Below are 23220 nucleotides of genomic sequence, written 5' to 3'. Positions count from 1 at the left end.
GGCTGGGTCACATGCTGCACTGGCCAATCACAGCCATGCCATTAGTAGGCATGGCTGTGATGGCTTCTAAGGACACACGAGTTAAACAAATGTTAATTGGCTGCCCTGCAGCTGTTTAAAAGCGCCATTACATTACCGAACCTGAACCCGAACATACAGTAAATTGTTCGGGTCCGGGACCCAAAAACCCAAAAGTCTGGTCCAGTCCTTTACAGTTCAGGTTCGCTCAACCCTAGTGGTGACTCAAACCAAATATTATACCCATTCCTTGACAAATCCCCAACACCAACTGTCACACCTAAACATTCCTACCAGTGACTCGCCAATACTCTCTTCTTGATACCTGTTGAGAACTTAATCCTGCAAAGGGACAATACACTCATTATTCCCAACCTCACAAACAATTTTCCCGCATAGACCATCTTTTTGTTTCTGTTAGTACCTCAGCACTCATTCTAGACTCACATATTATACCATGAACCTGGTCAGACCATAATGCAGTTGTAACAACTCTTTCCTCCTTGGTTCCAAGACCCAATCATCATACTTGGTACATTAATGATAGTCTGTTGGCAAATTCTACATTTCAACAAGAATTAGAGAAAGCCATAAAAGATTATCTGATCCACAACAATGCTACAGATACAGACCCCTTGACCCACTGGGAAGCTCTCAAAACTTATATCAGAGGGGTTTGTGTCAGTCAAGTATCTCACCACTGTAAGAAAAAAAATGCCTAGAAGAAACATTTTATAAAACTTAAGAAAAGTTTCAGACCACATCATCTCTGGCAAATAAACTTGTTTATGATAAAACAGGCCCTTGAACTTGACCTTTTCCTGACAGATTCAGCTGAAAAACCTCTTTATAGATCTAAACATACTTTATATGAAAGCTACCAAACCAGACACTTTTCTGGCCTTGGCATTACGAAAGACCAATTATACCCCAAGACGTATCTGCTTAAAACTTACTAAATATATCTATACTAGCAACCCATTAAAAATTCTTTAGGGGGGGCGTGGCCAGCACCGGAACAGCATGGTCGCATAGACTGTGAGCTCTCTCTCAGCCCCAGCTACACGAGCCACAGACCGGCATCTTAATCACCCAAACATGGGCGGCTCCAGGACGACCCGCTCCACAAAGTCGCGGGGGTCATCTCAACCCCCTTTGCGCTCGTCCTCGACCCTCCGGGGCTACTTTGGACAGTCAGAAGCTCTGCCGGGACGCAAGTCCAAGATGGCGCCGGCCGGCGCCACGGAGCAGGCCGCACCCCATTGCCGCGGATCCCTCCCAGCCGTGCAGCAGCAGCGGGCCCCCCCCGGATCCACACACCTTACCCCAGCCAGCGGAGGGGACATCCCGGGATCGGGGAGCGGTGAGTCCTCCCCATAGGTCTTCATCCCAGCAGGCGGCCGTCCTCCCTGTACTCCCGGCGGCCATCTTGGGACTCCCAATGAAGCCACAGCTGAACTATACCCAGTGCTCGGAGGCCTTTCCGCGCTTGCTGTGCACGGCCTCGGACCCAGGTATGGCGGGGTTGCATTCAGGGGCACTAGATTATACAGGGGGAGATGAGGACTTCCCATCCCTGACCAATCGGCCCTACCTGTCCCCACCCTATGGGCGCGCTGATGCCACCACCACCAGCGGATCCACCCGCTTGGGCCCTCCCTCACCGGGGGCACTGAGATCCCCGAGACTGGGGCGCCCGGACCTACCGACCCCTCATGCCGCAACGGCTCTCTCCTATGCCCCGGTGGCCAGCACTTCAGGTTCTGGATGGGGGCCACCTGCTCCCACATAGCCCGGACTGGACTGAGCCCTGGGAAGAGACACCTGCCTACCCAGCCACTCCGAATCCTCCCTTGAGAGCGGATTGTCTCCCCCTGCACCCACCCGATGACTTCCATCAGGCCCGGGGACAGGAGATGCACCCCCCGCTGCCCTCCCCATGGCACGCATATCTTCAAGCGATGCCGACCAAGGATGATTTCAAACAACTAATAGAGGACGTGAAGTCAACCTGCAGATCTGAGATCCAAACCCTCCAATCAGGTCTTAAACATCTAGCTGACAGAGTGGAGATGGCAGAGGAGGAAATCCAAGAAACAAAGCTGGCTGTCCACCGTACCCAGATTCAGGGATCGGAACACCGCACCCTCCTCAGGGACATGCAACGCCACCTGGAGGACCTGGATAATCGGGGGCGCAGGAACAACATTCGTGTCCGAGGGATTCCTGAAGCGGAGGGCCAGGAGGATGTCCATAATGTCCTGCGATCTCTCTTCAATGATCTCCTCGGGGAGGCCCACACCCATAATATTGAAATGGACAGAGCACACCTAGCACTGCGGCCTAAAGGCTGACTTCATATCCACTGAAGGAAGATATCATGAGGCAAGCCCGCCTCGTCCGCAACGTGACCCACGGCGAGCGCCAAGTTCAGTTGTTCCCGGACCTATCCTGGATCACCCTGCAGAAACGCAGACTATTCCAACCACTGCTGCGTATCCTCCAAGACGAGCATATCCCATACCGCTGGGGATTCCCCTTCAGCCTTACGGCCAGGCACCAAGGCCGGATGGCGATCTTGCGATATCCGGAGGACTTAGAGGCTTTCTGTGACACTTTGGGCTTAAAGCCCCCCATCTTCCAGACTGGGATCTTGTCACAACCCCCCCTACACCTCCTACAGTGTGGCAGACGGTTCCTCCATCCAAGCGCCTCCGCGGTCCAGAGATGTCCCCTAGAGGCAGAAGCAATCCACAACGCAGATCGTGAACGTGTTATTATCGGGCCTGATCAGTTACCTAAGGAGGCACTAGTTTCTTATTGTTCTCCCCTAGGCTTATTGCTGCCCTCCCCACTGGAGCTACCCTGGCCATAGGCCATGTACGTAATGCCTCTGGCATCCTAGCCACAGATTTTTTGAACACTATGGGCTAGTCTCGGATGAGACTTTAGAGAGATGGTAGCCGCGTATCTCTTTCCACCCCCCCCCCCCTCTTAGACTGCTGGACTTTTAATACAAGCAGTTTTTAAAGGTCTTGTATGTTTGTCTCTGGGTTCCCCTGGGCCCCCCTGGCTCACCCTACCCGAGCGGGGCTTGTGGGTCTCACGGGAAGCCAGTTAGACCTAGGCCAACTGGCCTCAACGGGTCCACTGCTGATGTTATTGTTGTTTATGTTTGGTTTTACTACTCTTAATGTTTTTCTCTTCTTCCTAGCTTTTCCTCACCCCTCCCCATCCTGTGATGGTAATTGGCTCCACAGCATTAGTCGTCTACACGCCTGGATCACCTCCCGTGCGGTGCCTCGCTGCTCGGAACGACTCCACCTGCATCAGATGAGTATATACACCCCCCACCCCAGTACCCATGACTAAGATTTTGTCATTGAATGTCCACGGTTTAAATTCCAACCGTAAAAGGCAGCTGGCATTGGGGGAATTTAGGCGGTCGGGAGCGAGTATTATAATGGTGCAGGAAACTCACTTTGATCAAGAGGGCTCTTTTGCGTTCGCATCCAGATATTTTCCGCAGCATTACCAAGCATCGGGTCCCCATAAGCGAGCTGGTGTAGCCATATTGATTAAACAAGGGTTCCCTTTTACGTACGCGTCCCATTACGCCGACCCCCGAGGTCAATTTCTTATCCTCCGGGGACGGTGGCTAGACAGGGAGATTACACTTTGTGCAATATATGTCCCAAATGCTAAGCAGATGGGATTTCTGAATGGAGTACTGACCCGCCTTTTCCGTACAGACCACGGGGTGTTGGTGGTGGGGGGGACTTTAATCTTACCCACTCGTTGCTGTCGGATCGTCAGGGGGTGGGCCCCAGGGCTCCTACCGCTCAGGCGCTTAGGGACTCAAAACAATTCCGACAACTCACCAGACGGTATGCCCTCTTTGATGCCTGGCGGGCCCTCCATCCTGGCGATCGACAGTACACATTCTATTCGACCCCCCACCGCACCCACTCCCGCATTGATTACCTATTTGTCAATGGTGCTACCCTGTGCATGGCCCACACAGCGCAGATTCTACCAATTTCATGGTCGGATCATGCCCCGGTGGTGTTGACCCTGGATCTGGGCTCCCCGGCACGCAAGCCCTGTACCTGGCATCTCAATGCGTTCCTGCTCCAGCACCTCCCCTCGAAAACAGAACTCCATACTACCCTGCAAAATTATCTAGAGGAAAATGACACTGGAGATGTGTCCGTGCCCACTTTGTGGGAGGCCCATAAGGCAGTAATGAGGGGCAGATGTTTGGCCCTCTCCTCTGCCATGAAGAAGGATGTGAAGGCTGTGCAGCTACACACGGAAAGGGAGCTTAGAACTTTAGAGAAGCGTTTGCAAAACGCCCCCACCCTAACTCTCCTAAAGAAAATCACGTCCCTCAGGGCAACTTTAGCTGAACTCGCTCTTGGTCGAGTTGAACAGGCCTTACTTAAGTTGAAGCAGCTGTTCTATGATAAGGGTAATAAGGCCCATACACTCTTGGCGAGAAATTTGAGGGACAACGCTTTAATGTCGACCCCACACCAGATTCAGGACAGATCGGGCCGATTGGTCTCTCACCCTAGAGACATTTCCCAATCCTTTGCAGACTTCTATAGGACCCTTTACAATAATCATGACATCCCGACCAATCCCCCCTCGCCCGACCTTGCGGCGCGAATGCAGCAGTACCTAGACCATAGTGGAATATCAAAGCTCCAAACAACAGATTTAGACTCCTTAAACTCCCCGATTACACAGGAGGAAATAGAGCAGACCGTCAAATCCCTACCCAATCGTAAAGCCCCAGGCCCGGACGGTTTTCCGTATGAGTATTACAAGGCATTCCTTCCGTCCCTGCTCCCCACTATGTGCAGTCTGTTTAATGCATTCCTGCAGGATACCCCGATCCCACGGGATATGCAGAGCTCCTTCATTACGGTAATCCCTAAACCAGGGAAGGACCCCGCCATGTGTGCCAGTTATAGACCAATAACCCTGCTGAACTCTGACCTCAAAATCTTTACCAAACTCCTATCTCTGCGCTTAAGCATGGTCCTTCCGTCCCTGATCCATAAAGATCAGGTAGGCTTTGTCCCCATGCGCCAAGCAGGGGATAATACCAGGAAGATCATAAATTTGGTGGAGGTGGTGAACAGGGAGGGAGGCCAGGCCTTGCTGTTGGGTCTGGACGCGTTGAAGGCGTTTGACCGCCTGGGGTGGCCCTTCCTGTTCGCCACACTTCGCCACATAGGGATCAGAGGACCCTTTTTTAGGGCTATCCAGCACCTATACCTGAACCCTACGTCCCAGGTCAAGCTCCCCTTTGCCCTCTCTACCCCACTACCTGTACAGAATGGCACCAGACAGGGATGTCCGCTCTCGCCCCTGCTCTTCGCATTATGTGTCGAGCCCCTGGCGGCCACTATCCGGAAAAACCCGGACATTAAGGGCATAATGGTGCGAGACAGGGAGTTTAAAATATCCCTGTTTGCAGACGATGTTATACTCTCGCTGATACAACCCAGAACATCCCTCCCTAACCTTCACAGGGAACTGGAACACTATGGGGCCCTGTCGGGATATAAAATAAATACCTCTAAGTCAGAGGCACTCCCAATTAACACCCCGGTAGAGGAGGTAGCACGTCTCAAAGCCAACTTCCCCTACAGCTGGAGGACTAAGGCACTGTAGTACCTAGGGATTTATATCACCCCGCAGTATTCCACGCTCTATCAGGCAAACTTTCCTCCCCTTCTCCATAACATTAGAACCCTCCTCCAACAGTGGAAAAAACACCATCTCTCACTCCTTGGGAGGATCGCGTCTATAAAGATGACGATCCTCCCGAAGCTATTATACCTCTTCCAGACCCTACCCATACCAGTCCCCTATGGCCAACTGAATCACTTACAAGCTGACTTACTGAACTTCACTTGGAACTACAGAAGGCATAGGATCCCACGCTCTGTATTGCAGGCGGCCCGATTGGATGGCGGCCTGGCTTTCCCTAACCTCACTAAGTATTACCAGGCGGCACAACTAAGGTCAGTAACCTCTTGGTTTACGCTCCGGACATATAATAAATGGACCGAGATAGAGAAGTTATGGCTCGCCCCAATACACCCCAACAGTCTGCTATGGAATGCGAACGCGGAGGTAGAATCTGCACGGCTTCTAGGCCAGATGGCACTACTCCGAAAGCTCTGGCGCGCACTGTCGCGGCAACATGAGCTATCATCGGAAAGCTTGCTCCTGACCTCGTTTGCCTGTAATCCCAAACTGCCAGATAGCCTGACTCATCGGATGTCCTCGCCGTGGACCACAAGAAACCTTTTCCATTATGGCCATCTGGTAGATCCTTGCACCCGTAAACTGCGTTCCTTTGCAGACTTACAGTCCAAATTTGATCTCCCGAAGCAGGTTTTCTATGGGTATCTCCAAATCCGACACTATGCCTTGACATTTGCACCAAGCCTGCAATTCTCCACTCCGACCCCCTTTGAAAACCTCATCCTGGCAGGCTCGACTCAAAAAGGTCTGATCTCGGACATCTATAAAATACTGAATGGCAGGCCCATTATCTTAGCGGGCAAGCATAAATATATGCTTAAGTGGGAAAAGGCACTGGGTGAGGAGATACCCGTGGACCAATGGAGGGTCATCTGGATTCAGGCATCCAAGTCTTCGATATGCACGCTCTATAAAGAAAATATTTATAAAATACTCTACTTCTGGTACATGACCCCTGATGTAATCCACGCCATCCATCCGGCAAGCTCGGATCGCTGCTGGAGATGCCTGGGAGACAGGGGAACATTGTATCACATATACTGGGAATGTCCACTGATAGTACCCTACTGGGAGTCAGTGCGTCAACTCCCGACTCACCTCTTAGAGAGGGACGTCCCCCTCACCCATAAATTTTTCCTGCTAGGGCTGTCGCCCCTGAAAATACCGGCGCCACAGGGGAAACTGGTCAGGCACATTCTCACGGCAGCTCGCTGCCTAGTGGCATTGAACTGGAAGCACCAGACCCCTCCACTGGAGGGAGCGCTGTATGCTAGGATTAGGGAGGTAGAGACCATGGAGAAGATGACAGCGAGGATGCAGGACCGCCTGGACGCACACAACCTGATTTGGGAACTGTGGCACCGCCGAGAGGATCCTAGTAATCCAAACCCAGGTATTGGCTGATGTTGGTTGAGCCTTCCATCTCCCCCCTCCCTCTCCCCCCCCTTTTCTTTTCCCCTTTTTTCTCTCTCTCCCTCTTTCTCCTACTTTCTTCTCTCATCTATCACTGTCCATGGGTATCCTCCAGGGACCCATGCGACCGCTTATTATTCCGGCAGGATGATACGTTTGACTGTGGTTGCATAGGTTGTATATATATATCCTGCGCTGGACAATCTTGAGAAGTGTATACTAGAACATGGTCTGCGGATAGATAGTGACACAGTACTTGAAAAATTAGCTGATCCATGTATTTTCCATTTGAAAGTTTTGTATTGTTGATTGGAAGACCTTTGCACTTCAACTGTATGTCGAATATCTTTCAATAAAACGTTATTGATAAAAAAAAAAAATTCTTTAGAAGTTTCATAAAAAACAAACTGAATTGTACAAAGATACTAATATGTTTGACCAATCTCGTCTGACCACACTTTTATCTACAATCCATCTCTCCTCACTCTCCCCACCCCACCAGGAAACTCTAGAAAAACCTATTACCAAAATAGAAATACAAACCACTCTAAAATCACTCAGGTTACAAATATGCCCAGGTATTGATGGCCTTTCAGCTACTTACTACAAACGTTTTACATCTCTACTATCTCCCCTCATGGTTGATGTCTTTAACTCCCTCCCGTCACTATTTCCGTACTGAATCGCTCACCGCCTCCATCTCCATGATTCCTAAACCCAACACAGGCGATACATCTTGGTCTAACTATAGACCGATATTCATCCTTAACATTGATATCAAGATCCTAGCCAAAATTCTCTCTTCCAGACTTAACCCAATAATTGGCTCCCTAATTCATAAAGACCAAACTGGATTTATCCCCTTAAGACAAGCAGGTGACAATATACGCCAAGCTACACTCCTAGCTCATGTAGCTCATTCCCGCTGCATTCCTACATGATTCCTTTCGTTAGACATACGAAAGGCATTTGACTCATTATCATGGCTTTATCTACACTCTATCCTTAATCAATGGGGATTTGGACCACATTTCCTGTACACCTTTATCTTATCTGTGAAAGTCATGGATTTCTGAAAGGTAGTAGGCATACAGCAGAATCCAGCGGGGAATGGTTAGAGACAGAGATGAGGGTTTAGCCAAACATTTGCATATCAATAACAACGCTGTTTAGTTTGTACATTTTGGAGAAAGAAGGGGTGCATCTAAAATAGCCGATGGAGCAGATTATGAGGGTATAATTACCTGTTTGGGGAAGGAAAATTCACTTTAAATTAACAGGATGAATTTCTATAAGTTATATACAGTCAGTTAGCACGTAGGAAACATCTGTGAAGTTCGCCTCATAAATGTCTTAATAGAGCAGGTATCGTGCAGCTTCATATAACAGCTGACAAGCAAATGATTGACCACCTTTCCTGCTTCTATGTTACTGCTTCCTTCCTATAGGTGACGTTACATGGTAGCTTTTCCTGAATGTGTTTTTTTAATTAAGACTTGCCTCTTCGAACTGATTCCACACTGAGCTGATATGTGCACGTCGTCCTAGGATGGCAGCCAGTCAGTGGGAAATGCTGTGATCGTCACACATGCAGCATAGTCTTGGAGGACAGCCTTTTAGCGGACAGGATAGCATTCATGAAATGATCATAAGGGAAGCTCCCTTGACATCCCCTTTCACTATTACTCCCTCCTAATGTCTTTTACACATGATAAAGCTGTAAACACTCAATAAATCAAAAAGAATGGGGCACAATCTCCTTAAATCATACTCATAATCTATAGTGAACACATGTGTAAAAAATTATTTGTGTAAACAAACCCTTCTCACAGTGTACTGTATATAACAAAGCAAGTCACCCTGCAATTGATAAGCCTCGATATTAATAAATTAAAAATTAAAATTCATGTGTGAACAATAAATATTGAATAAATCCAAACTTATTATACAAACCATAAAAGTGCAAAAAACAGGCATCTCTAATGTGAACATATACCGTGTTTCCCCGAAAGTAAGACAGTGTCTTACTTTCTTTTTATCCCCAAAAGCCCCACTATGTCTTACTTTCGGGGTATGTCTTATATTGGAAAAAAATTGTCGAATTTTTTGTTTTAACCATAAAATTAACATTTATTAACAACCTGAACAGTATTGTATTCACCACAAAACAGTTTTATAAAAGGAAGTGCCAAGAATGTCTTGTTACAACATTGCATAACATGTAAAACAATGAAAAATGGTAAGAACGAACAGTGGAATACTGGAAGATAAAACAGATTTATGTGTGATACAGTACCACCTGCTGTATTTAATCCAGTGTGACACCTGCTGATACCCACTGGGTTACATACAGCAGATGATACCCCAGTATGCCAGTGTGTATGTTTTACTGATGTATGATTAATACTGTGTGCATTACCGTATTTTAAGCAGGAGGCGGCAGTGACAAGTGCAGGGGACGGCGCAGTGACGTATGGAGAGGGGGACGGCTCAGGCGTGGGCAGGAGGCGGCGCTCATTAAGATTAGAGGGAAATGGCAGACGTGGCGACGTATGGAGAGGGGGACGGTGCGGACGTGGGCAGGAGGCAGCTAGATGAGAGGGAGGCGGCAATACCCCCGTGTTTCCCCAAAAGTAAGACATATGTCTTACTTTCGGGGTACGGCTTATATTAGCCGACCCCTCTGAAACTCCCGATACGTCTTACAATCGGGGGTGTCTTACTATCGGGGAAACAGGGTATATGCAAAATCAGTATTAGATATATCATACTAAATAAAAAAAATTGTCAGTCTCTAAAATTTCATAAATTAGGCAACATAAAGTGCTCATTCAATCCCAGAGGACACGTCGGACGGAGTTGGTTCATGACAGGGCTGTTCGTGGCTTCACGTCGCTGTCTGCAAAATACATCTTATATTGTAACTCATGTAAGTGCAGTATTTGTCTAAATAAACAAATGACATCATTATAGTTGCGCCATCACTGCACTATAAGATCCTTTCTCCCTTCATTGTCAGTCATATACGAGAGTCGGAGTTTAAGCTGCAAGTGCCAACCGAGGGTTAGCGGATGCCGGAGACTGGGCTGTCTATTTAAACTGCAGGGGTCACAAATCTGAGTGCCGACTCCTGGCTGGGAGCTTCGGCTCCTTAGACATACACTAGCACATCTCTATATAGTGATCTCTATCATTTGAGATCAGTGCGGTCCAGTAAGAGGCCATTTTTTTCTCATGACTGCACTTTGGTTCTTGAGAGCACTGAGCACTTTATGTTACACAATTTATAGACTTTTTAGGGCTGAACCTTTTTTCTTTTTGTATGATTTATGTAATACAGATTTTGGATATGTATCTACTTGCCACCTGTAGGACGTCCATGGACGTTTCAGTAGTTATACACTGCACATGCACCTACAGGCAAAATCCCAGTATGGATCTTTTCAGTTGGTGATTCCCTTTGTAGCAGAAATAATTCAAGTGGCTAATTAGCCACTCAAACACTTCTGCGGGTGGCAAAAGTGGGTCCCACTGCACTGAGAGAGAGGAACTGAATTGACGCTCTCTGTAATCCTGGACACTGGAAGCGACGAGTATTTTGTCACTTCTGGTATCGCCTCTTTTTGGTTTCCTGGCCGCTAGCAGCCAGGAAAGCAGCTGATCAGACCGATCTTTGTCTGATTGGCTGCATGGGAGGCCAGAGGAGAGATTTGACCCCAGATCTCTCCATAAAGAGGACCTGTCATGGCCCATGCTGTCACAAGGGATGGTGTTGATAGCAATAAAGTTTGTATAAATTATTTGTATAAAATAAATAGTAATACATAAAAATGTACCCCTACCCATTCACCTGTGAAAAAAAGTAAAAAAAAAAAAAAACACAACACACAAGGGTTAAAATAGTTTATTGCACAGCTCCGGGGGTCTTCTTCCATCTTCGGGGGTCTTCTCGCCGGACTCCTCCGCTATCTTCTGCTCTTTTGCTAGCTCTTTCACTAGCGGAGGAGCCTGGCTTTCTTCTTCGCCGCCGCCCTCTTCTTCCGACTTGGGGGGTCTTGTCCCCCTCTTCAGGGGTCTTGTCCCCCTCTTCGGTTCTTCTTGCCGGGCCACCGCGCCTTCTTCTAGCTCTTATACAAGTGGTGGCCAGGTCTTCTGTCGCCGCTGCCGCTGGGACTGTGACATCATAATGGGCGGGGACATCATCCGGTGATGTCCCTATATAAGTCGCCACGCGCTGTATCCCTGCCATTGTGACCGGAGGCAGCGACGAGGCAACATCTCCAGAAGAGAAGAACAGAAGAAGAGAAGAACAGAAGATGGCAACATCTGTACTTTTTTTTTTACAGGTGAATGGGTAGGGGTACATTGTACCCCATACTCATTCACATAGGGTGGGGTCCGGGAAAGGGGGCTCACGGATTCCGATAAGCCCGCCGCCCGCAGACCCCGACAACCAACGGCCAGGGTTGTCGGGAAGAGGCCCTTGTCCTCATCAACATGGGGACAAGGTGCTTTGGGGTGGGGGGGGCTCAGAAGGGGGGGTGCTCGCTCGTCCCCACCCCCTTTCCTGGCCGGCCGGGTAGCGTGCTCGGATAAGGGTCTGATATGGACCTAGGGGGACCCCCACGCCGATTTTTCGGCGTAGGGATTCCCCTTTAAGTCCATACCAGGTGACGGGGCCAGCGATGCCTCCTTTGCTGGCCCCGGCTACCTGGAGACGTGCTCAAAATGAGCTGACTTTTCTCCGGGTGGGAAAAGTCCGTTAATTTCAAAAGTACGGCGGACTGGCACACACACGGCTGGATTGTCTGCCGAAATGTGAGTCCGGCGGACAGATTGGAGTGCACAAATACTTTCTTAGTCTGCCGGACTTTTGGGTAAAAAAAAGTCCGCCGGAGCCCACACACGGGGGGATTGTCTTTTCCACCGGATTGTTTGATCGCGTGTAGGAGGCATAAGGCTTACCTGTAGGTCCAAGAAATATCTCCTAAACCTATACAGCCACCACTGTCTACGGCGCATGCGCCGCAGATTGCGGCGATATGCCGTGAGTGTCGGCTCCCGTGCACATGCGCGGGAGTGATGTCATCGCGGCTCCGGTGAATCACACTGCCGGAGCAGCGAGACCCGGAAGTCTTCGTTCGGGGGCTTCGTTCTCAGGTAAGTTATTCATAATGAGCTAGTATGCTATGCATACTAGCTCATTATGCCTTTGGCTTACAGGGTGTGCTTTTTTTTTTTTTATTTGCCTTTACTTCCTCTATTAGCGCTTTCTAAACAACTAATTTTTCTTCTCCAATCAGGGTCCACCTTCAGCCCTCGGGGTTCTCTCCAGACTCCTTGTTTGTTCTCCCTCCTCATCTCCTCAACACCAGGTCATATAGAACAAACCAGAGAAGAAGCCTACATTGTGGTTATATCAGTGGCAGCCCGTCCGTTAGGGGCGCCCGGGTGCCGCCCCTCTATCCATGCCACCGCCTATATGAATAGATAAAGCTCATGCTATGAATGAATCCATCCACGGCCGCAGCGGCCACCCCCTATTCATGTGTTTAGCCTCTATCAGGACGCCGGGCACGTGAATTAGAGTGGTGGGGTTGTTTTTTTTAAGCACCTGATTAGAGCCATGGGCTCTAATAGGCTTCAAAATAGGGTGGGCTTGTGGCGCAGAGCATTGCACCATGAGCCCACCAGGTGATACAACAGCGAATGAATATTCGCTATTGAAACACTGATCCTCAATCCAGACTATCAGAAGCAGGTTGGAGAACCGTTTTCCAATTGGCCAAAAAGAGAAGAGTCCCAATTGGCCACCAAGGATGAAGGAGGAAACGGAAGCCACGTGATGCACGTGGAGATCAGGGAGAAGGGAAAGCCGCCACTGCTGCCGACCATAGGAAGCCGCCGGTGAAGCCAGGGAGAAGCGCTGCCCACCATAGATGGGGTAAGTGCTCCAGACCCAAACGACCGATTGGTGGTGGTACTGTTTGCCGCCCCACCCAAAAAAATTACCACCGGCCACCACTGGGTCACATCAGTTTTTATTACAGAGTAAAAGCACCTAAAATCCACTTACAAGGAACTGTGATTGTCAGTCACAAACTAGGAAACAGACTGGAAATGAGCAAACCGGAAGTAACGTAAGAAGCTTCTCTCAACGTGTTTTGTTGTCGTGACATCAACAGGAGCGATACCATCTTAATTCACTCAATACAATATATACCCTCCTGTATCTCAGTAACCGATTTTATATATGGCCGCCGAAGAGTTAATATAGGTTCCTAGGATACTGGAGGGTATATATTGTATTGAGTGAAGTAAGTTGGCACCGCTCCTGGTGATGTCACAATGATGAAACGCATTGGCCAGAGCTTCCTAAGTCAATTTTCGGTTTGCTCGTTTCTAGAACGCAGGAGTGCTACAGAAATGTTACCTTTTTGGGCAGTATGGTTTATCCTGCTGGTGAAAGAAGACCAAAAGTCAGCATTCCACCTTGTTCAGAACAGGCTCCAAAGGAATTATCCAGTCCTTTTTCTATGGTGCTCAATTTCTTAAGACATGGATGTGGGACAACACAACAACCACTATATGCCATTGGGAGAGAACACATTGGTTTTACCAAGGTAGTGATGCTTCAATGTTTGTTTGTGATGCTCATTTCTGTTCCCTATTGGGGTTTTCAGTGATAATGCATTGGCTGCTTACATAATCCTAGAATTAAAGATAGATTGGGTATGTTAATGGGGGTTATGCTGTGGGACTGCTACTTGTGGGCTCCTAGTTGGTTCCTAAGTGCAAACCAATCTAAGGATTTTTCTTTTCCCCTATCTATGATGGGCTCATGGGTGTCTCCCATACAATACAATTACCAGGATGATGGATTTTGAATCATTTTGATTGTTTCTGTTTCGATTATTGTGTGAAAAAATGCTTTGACAGCTCCTGAAAAAGTGGATTAAGCCCATGAAAAGCGTTGGGCCACAAGGGAACAACTACTTTTGATACAATGATTTGATTTATCACATTAATGTTTTAACTTTTTTATTACATTTGGATATGCTATGATATTTTGTGGATCAATGTGGAAAATCCATTTTGTGACTATTGATATCAAATAAATGGTGTTTTTAGATACATGTTGAGCCTTTAAAAGTCCTATTCTAGTGCATTTGCCTTTTTTCTCTTGCTTGAAAGTCTGTTCTCTGAATGACTGCTGCAAGCAGGTTGACCTTGGTGGTTCTGTACGACCAAGACGTAAGGTTTTGTGTCTGTATCTAGCCTATAATATGTAATCAATTATCAGAAGGAATCATTTTCATCTCCATGTATGCTACACTGACCACTGAAATTATAAACCAGCTGTGAGATGAGCTTGCTTCTATAGTTTAAATATTACAATACCCGTATCAATTAACATAAGGAGTAATAAGCTGACCATCTGCTATCTGCATGCTTGTGTGAAGGGAAGGGTTGGAAAGACCCAAACCATGTATAAATGAATAAATATTTGAGTTCTTTCCAGCCCAGCTCCTGGCGTGGGCATGTAGATGGGAAGTAGCCAGCTGATTACACTGTGTATTATTTGATATGATTTTTTTTTATCTTTGTACTTCGAGTATGCCATCCAGTTCTGGTTACCAGTCCTTAGGAAGGATGTACTAGAACTGGAAAGAATCCAGAGAAGGGCAACAAAGCTAATAAGGGGACAGGAGGATCTCCGTTACGAAAAAAGACTACTAGCACTAAATGTATTCAGGTCGGCACGATCCCGCAAAGCGCTGTAGGTTTGCTTTGGCACCTTTTAAGGGCGATAGCAGGAGCGTGCCCGCTGCACGGCGGGGGATCCAATGCACGTGGCTGGCAGCCGCGACATCCGCCTGCAAACCCTCTATCGCAGGCACGAGAGCCAGAACAGGGATCTGTGTGTATAAACACATAAACCCCCGTTCTGACAGGGGAGAGACAGATCTGCTGTTCCTAGTGATCAGGAGCAGCGACATGTCTCCTCTTCCAGTCAGTCCCATCCCCTCACAGTTAGAAACACACATGAGGGAAGATATTTAACCTCTTGATCACCCCTAGTGTTAACCTCTTCCCTGTTTGTGACATTTATACAGTAATCAGTGCATTTTTATAGCACTGATCACTGTATAAATGTCAATGGTCCCAAAAAAGTGTCAAAGTTTCCTATACTAGACTAGCACACAGACGGGCAGATTTTGAGTCAAGACTTCTTTCTAAGTCCGCCAGACTTTTGGGAAGAAAAAGTCAGCCGGAGCCCACACACGGGCGAATTGTTCGCCGGATAGTCCGAATGTGTGTATGTGGCATTACACAAACAACCTTGCAGGTTGAGCTAGATGGACAGATGTCTTTATTCAACTTTACCAACTATGTAACTATGTACTTACTGTCTTGCGTCACCTTGACAAAGAGGGCCACGTGCCTTAGAAACAGGTGTGTTTTTTTTTTTATTATTTGGGACTTCATTAAATTTTCAAGTCTGGATTTTGAGCCTGGCATGCTGGCTTTCTCCTACCATTGGATTTGCAGGGTACCATCATTAATCCATATATCTACCCTGAAATAGGGGATTTCTAAAATCTGTGCAGTACAGTATGATGCAATTTTAGCAATAATAACCCACCATCCAAATCCAATTATAATTCCTATAAACACACTTTAAAACAATATCCCCCATTTAAATAAACTGGCATTCCTTTTGTGAGTCAGGCTTACAGAGCTGGGGGATTTTTATATTTAGTATTTGTTTTCTTTGTTCTTCATCATCATCATCTTCACTGACAGTCTGTCTCCATATGTTGTCTCTTTCTAAGGCGATCACCATGTGCTGCCCAATTGTAGAAATACCAGCTCGATATACTACAGGCTTTGTGATCTATAAACTTAGGGCCAATTCACACTATATGAGGTGGCAGACATTTTAAAATGGTAAAATGTATGTCACCGCAGGGACATACATTTGTGTCCTGTGTCCCATTCACACCACAACAAAGCCTAGCGTTGCGCTGTAGCGTGTTGTAATACAGTGCAGACATGCTTCATTTTATTGCAGCGCACCGGCCTGAAAATGTCAAGTTAGTGAAAATAAAACAAGCCATCTAGAAACATAGGCTAATTTTTCCAATTTTTATTACAGATTCCTTCCTATTATGTTTTGAAGCTGTTGGCCGTACAGCTGTTTTACAGCTGTTTAATTATTTATCATCGGTTCCAAATGTGAAGATTTGCACTATTAAAAACACATGGTTGGCCCCAGTGTTACACGGAGGTTGCAAGGTATTCTCTGTAACCACAAAAGTTATTAAATGAATCAGCAAATTAGCAACAGCATTTCTGGAAAAGGAGTGTGGGAAGGTCTCGGAATCCCACAGTCCAGTACTGATATGAATCTCTAATAAATTCAGCCAATGCTGAGGAAGAACATGAGAGAGGTAAGAAGGAATTTTTTCAACTGTAACTCTTGAGGTTCAGGAAAGGATGAAACAAGAATATTCTATCAGATGAATTGTATCTCATAAAGTGATGAACTGGGTCTTGGGTTGTTTTATTTTTTTCCATAAAAAGGGTGTTTTATTCGTTATTACTCATTTCCTTTAACCTCTTCTCTGCTGGGGATTGCCTTTCCAGCACCTTGGTTGGACGAACCATTTTTCCTTTTTCTGTATCCACTGATCAAATACACATAACAGACTCAAAATTTTTGAAAAACCCTCAGACTATATTTTTCTGAAAAATTAATTATCTTAAAAATTAAAAGACCATTTTCAGACTCCATAATAGTTGTGCAAATGTTTTCAATATTTTTGTTGACAATACACTAAAATAGTTTTTAGTACACACAAGTTACAGCAAAAATTATAATTTTGGCATGTAATTATGCATGTTTTTTGAGGACATAGTTAACTCATAGTTACATAGTTACATAGTACACGAGGTTGAAAAAAGACACAAGTCCATCAAGTCCAACCTATGAATAAACTCATTCTATCAGTTAGAATATTAATTTATTCTAGCCACTAAAATAAATTTACGTGCATACATTACACATTGCAATGTGTTTGTGCACATTCAGGGGCAAGAGGTTGATGACGTAACGCGTAGGGGCGGGCACTAAGACCTGTCAGTTGCACACAGTGGAGCGAGAGCAAAGAACATACAGCAGAAGCCACTGGTCTACAGAAACTGTGTCCTGAGCAGCATTATCAGTGAGTGGTAAGCTTTGAGAGCTGTCCCTGTTCTTGTATGGATTTACTGATAAGCGAATCTATGTGTATTTAATTAAATGTATATCTTATTTTTGTATTGAGCCATATCTGGGATTTTTCTTCATTGATTATATGGTGGAATCGGGCTAAATCTTTAACTAGAGCTTGCCCCAGCTTTAAGGGGGTCTCCGCACTCCAGATCTTTTATAACTTTAAGGTGCAACATAAGCCCTTGTACACACGGTCGGACATTCCGACAACAAAATCCATCGGATTTTGTCCGACAGATTTTGTCCGAAACTTGTGTTGCATACACACGGTCGGACAAAGTTGTCCGAAAATCCGATCGTACGTAAAGTGATGACGTTATTTCGTTACGACAGGACTACGTTCAGGCTAGTAGCCAATAGCTTTGGTCTAGGAATTTGATCTGAGCATGCGTGGCACTTTGTCTGATCGGAATTCTCTACACACAATCGGACAAAGTCCGATCGGATCATGTTGTCGGAAAGTTTTATAGCCCAGCTCTAAAACTTTGTCCGTCGGATATTCAGACGGAAACAGTCCGATGGAGCCCACACAGTCGGATTATCCGACAACACGGTCCGATCGGACATTTTCTGTCGGAATGTCCGACCGTGTGTACAAGGGCTAAAAGGTGAGCACTCACCAGCATGAGTAGTGGTGATGGTAACTACATGGGCACGTTGTTGGGTGGCACACCTGAAGTGAAGAACTTTGATATTTGTTTAAGTTGTTATTTATTACTGATGGACACATTTTTATAGCACTTTTTATGGCACTTATTTTAATATTTAGCATCTGTGTTCAGACATTTATTTGAACTCTCAAGTTTATTTATTCATTACAGCTCAATGCATTTGTACATGTACACAGTTTGTTTTATGCTAGTTAAAGTTGAATTAAAGGCAAAAAAAAGCAGTTGTAAACCCCACTTTGTAAATTTTACCTACAGGTAAGCCTATAATAAGGCTTACCTGTAGGTAAAATTAATATCTCCTCAACTTGTATGGTTTAGGAGATATTCCCCCTGCATGCAGCCACTGATACAGTGGTGTGAAAAAGTGTTTGCCCCCTTCCTCATTTCCTGTTCCTTTGCATGTTTGTCACACTTAAGTGTTTCGGAACATCAAACCAATTTAAACAATAGTCAAGGACAACACAAGTAAACACAAAATGCAATTTGTAAATAAAGGTGTTTATTATTAAAGGTGAAAAAAAATCCAAACCATCATGGCCCTGTGTGAAAAAGTGATTGCCCCCCTTGTTAAAACATACTATAACTGTGGTTGTCCACACCTGAGTTCAATTTCTCTAGCCACACCCAGGCCTGATTATTGCCACACCTGTTCACAATCAAGGCATCACTTAAATAGGAGCTGCTTGACACAGTAAGGTCCACCAGAAGATCCTTAAAAGCTACACATCATGCTGAGAGCCAAAGAAATTCAGGAACAATTGAGAAAGAAAGTAATTGAGATCTATCAGTCTGGAAAGGGTTATAAAGCCATTTCCAAAGCTTTGGGAATCCAGCGAACCACAGTGAGAGCCATTATCCACAAATGGCGAAGACATGGAACAGTGGTGAACCTTCCCAGGAGTGGCCGGCCGCCCAAAATTACCCCAAGAGCGCAGCGACGACTCATCCAAGAGGTCACAAAAGACCCCACAACAACGTCCAAGGAACTGCAGGCCTCACTTGCCTCAGTTAAGGTCAGCGTTCATGCCTCCACCATCAGGAAAAGACTGGGCAAAAATGGCCTGCATGGCAGAGTTCCAAGGAGAAAACCACTGCTGAGCAAAAACAACATCAAAGCTCGTCTCAATTTCTCCACAACACATCTTGATGATCCCCAAGACTTTTGGGACAACATTCTGTGGACCGATGAGACAAAAGTGGAACTCTTTGGAAGGTGTGTGTCCAAGTATATCTGGCGTAGAAGGAACACTGCATTTCATAAAAAGAACATTATACCAACAGTAAAATATGGTGGTGGTAGTGTGATGGTCTGGGGCTGTTTTGCTGCTTCAGGACCTGGAAGACTTGCCGTGATAAAAGGAACTATGAATTCTGCTGTCTACCAAGAGATCCTGAAGGAGAATGTCCGACCATCTGTTCGTGTACTCAAGCTGAAACGAACTTGGGTTCTGCAGCAGGACAATGATCCTAAACACACCAGCAAGTCCACCACCGAATGGCTGAAGAAAAACAAAATGAAGACTTTGGAGTGGCCTAGCCAAAGTCCTGACCTGAATCCTATTGAGATGTTGTGGTATGACCTTAAAAAGGCCGTTCATGCTCGAAAACCCTCTAATGTAACTGAATTAGGACAATTCTGCAAAGATGAGTGGGCCAAAATTCCTCCAGGACGCTGTAAAAGCCTCATTGCACGTTATCGCAAACGCTTGGTTGCAGTTGTTGCTGCTAAGGGTGGCCCAACCAGTTATTAGGCTTAGGGGGCAATCACTTTTTCACACAGGGCCATGATGGTTTGGATTTTTTTTCACCTTTAATAATAAACACCTTCATTTACAAATTGCATTTTGTGTTTACTTGTGTTGTCCTTGACTATTGTTTAAATTGGTTTGATGTTCCGAAACACTTAAGTGTGACAAACATGCAAAGGAACAGGAAATGAGGAAGGGGGCAAACACTTTTTCACACCACTGTATGTGCTCTGAAGGCGTACCGCGCTGGAACTCCAGAGCTTCTTGCCGGAACCCAGGGCTCCCGTGCGCATGCACGGGAGTAAAGTGATTGCGGCCCCGGACGCTTACATTGCCAGATCCCGCAATCCCAAAAGAGAGGATGGGAAAAGTTGTCAGCGCTGAGAGGGCTTCATTCTAAGGTGAATATTTCATAATGTGCTACATTATGCCTTTGTCTTACAGTTTTTTTTTCCTCTATTTACAACCACTTTAAGGGAGGGTTATAACCCTTATTAGTATTTTTTTCCATAATGTCTCATTGGGCGGATTTCTCTTCACTTCCTGTCCTATATTCAAAAAGAGGAAATGAGAGGAAATTGACCCCAAGTGAGATAATGCCTGGTTGTCAGAACTAGTTTTCCCCTCTATTTCTGTTCTGAGGACAAGCCAACATTTGGGTTTTTCTTTAACCTCTACCTTTAGTGATAACAGTAAACAGGACAGATAAGGAGGGTGAATCTCCCTAACAGCTGCAAAAACAGCAATAAAAACCTGACAGATGTTACAATCCCTCTCCACTCTATCCAAAACAAAACAAAAAGTTTTGCCTTTAGTTATACTGTAGGTGTAAGTTAAGATTTCCTAGATATTAATTAATACAATGTATTTTTGAATTTACAAGTGGTGCTTTTAAAACTTTTTAGAGTTAATTCTTGTAAAAATTCAAAACGCAAAACTTGGTTATGAAATGTTCCGCTTGCTAACCAAGAACAATTGTTGGCTGGAATTGGAGTTTTTATATTTGGGTTTTAAAGTTCAATAAAACCATCCTGAATGGCTGTAAAAATGTTGGATTTAGGGCCAACTTGAAAAAGAAGAACTGAAACCTTCTGCTGCTGTACAAAACAAGAGAACAAACAAGCTAATATAAATCAGAAGAAACGCCAGTTTTTCTTTTATGTTCTAGCCTTCAGTTTGCTTCATTTTAAAATTCCATTTAAGGATATTAGCTGATCTGAAGATAATTTCAATTTATTAGTTAAAAAAAGTAAAATAAAGTCTATCTATCTATAAATCTAGTTGTGCTAGGTGGTAATTAGCCTGGCTAATTGGTAAGTTGATCCACTGATTTGTGGATCATACATACATTTATATATAATCATTTTATTTGTTCTGATATGAGTTTCTGCAGATGGTGGACTTTGCATTACTTTCTGGTTTGGTAAATTTGACAAAGTTTATGTTGCCTTTACTTCAGCACTGATTGGCTAGCTGGCTGGCTAGCTCCCTCCTGATTGGCTAGCTGAATTTGATTGAAAGCAGCGACAGTCAATGATGCCACTGCTGTGTTTCAGCCAATCAGGAGGGAGAATATCAGATGACTGATACACTCGTGGAGACACTCGTGGATGTCACTGGACAGAGAGGGACTGAAGGTAAGTGTTAGGGGGCTCTGCTGCACACAGAAAGCTTTTTATCTTAATGCACAGAATGCATTAAGACAAAAAAACCTTCTAACTTTACAACCCCTTTAATTGTGCTTTATATGATGTACACATAATGGATGGGGAAAATGGAACGGGTACCATCAATAAAGATGGCACAGTGACAGCAGGCGTCCTTCCATTCCGAGAAGTCATCACATGACAAAACGTATAGGGAGGGGAAAGGATGCTGACGTCACCACACACGCTAGAATCGTACTCACAGCTTGAACCTTTGGCCCGGATATGATTTGGCAATATGATTAAGTGCTGTCACCCTAGAGTCGGAAAGACACTATGAACATCTGTGTGTTTTTATTCTTTTTAATAAACGCCTGATTACAAAATGTTTTTTTATGCTATGAGAGCCTTCCTTCCTTTATTCTGCCACTATGTATGATCAGGACCCATATATGAGGGTTCATTGTGAAGGGATCGAATTTGGAGCCAGTACCGTGGAGCCATTTGCCTTAAAAAGATCAGTAACAAGCGCAGTAGCTAGTTCATTAAGTGACCAGCCATTAACTCTGGTGAGTTCATTTAGTTTGTTTGGTGAAGGATCTGGGTGTTGCATACAGTGGTTTAAATAAGCACCTCTCAGAAGTATTCAGCACACAATTTGCAGTGTTTTCTCTGGCCTTTCGCCTTTTAATCGCTTATGGACTTTTTTTTATTATTGATTGAATATTATACTTTTTTCACCATTTTCCACTTTATTGGCACTTTATTTCATCAGCTTCACTTTATGATCATGTAACTTTTGCACATTATTGTATAATAATTTTGGATTATTTTGTTTACATTGCTAGATTTGGAGGATGTATTGTGTATGTTGTTTTAGCACCAATGGTATATGATTGTAAAATATTACACTATCACTAGTAGCATTAAAGGAGTTGTAAAGGCAGATGGTTTTCTATCTTAAAGGGATTGTAAAGTAAAATTTATTTATTATTTTTTTTTTTTAAATAACAAACATGTTATACTTACCTCCACTGTGCAGCTCGTTTTGCACAGAGTGGCCCTGAACCTGCTCTTCTGGGGTCCCTCTGCGGCTGTCTCTGTTTCCTCCCGCAGGTACTTCTCGTATTCATGCGAGCTCCCTAGCATGGTGAGAAGCACCTGCGGGCGTGCTCCCGTGATACAGCCGGCGGCTATAGCTGCTCGCTGTATCACATGGCCCCGCCCCCCGGCGCGATGCGTCATTGGATGTGATTGACAGCAGCGCGAGCTAATGGCTGCACTGCTTTCAATCCATCCACTCCAGCCAATCAGCGGCCAGGCTGAGTGGCGAAGAGGACGGCAGGGGCGAGCGTGGGATTTTCGAGGGGTCAGGCAAGTAAAACAGGGGGACTGGGGGCGCCGGCAGTGTGAGTTTTTTTTCACCTTAATGCATAGAATTACCTTTACAACCCCTGTAATGCATTCCATGCATTAAGATAAAAAACCTTCTGTGTGTAGCAGCCCCCCCCCCCCCAGCACCCGCAATTACCTACCTGAGCTCCTTCTCTCTCCAGCAATGTCCACAATCCCCTTAGCCATCCAGTACACTCCTCCTGATTGGCTGAGACAGAGCAGTGGCGCTATTAGCTCCCGTGGTTGTTAATCAAAGTCAGTCAGCC

The sequence above is a fragment of the Lithobates pipiens genome, unplaced genomic scaffold (genome assembly GCF_037356315.1).
Source record: "Lithobates pipiens isolate NorthernLeopardFrog02 unplaced genomic scaffold, aLitPip1_a1.2 Scaffold_8, whole genome shotgun sequence".
NCBI classification, from domain to species: Eukaryota; Metazoa; Chordata; class Amphibia; order Anura; family Ranidae; genus Lithobates; species Lithobates pipiens.
This window is presented reverse-complemented; position numbering follows the sequence as displayed.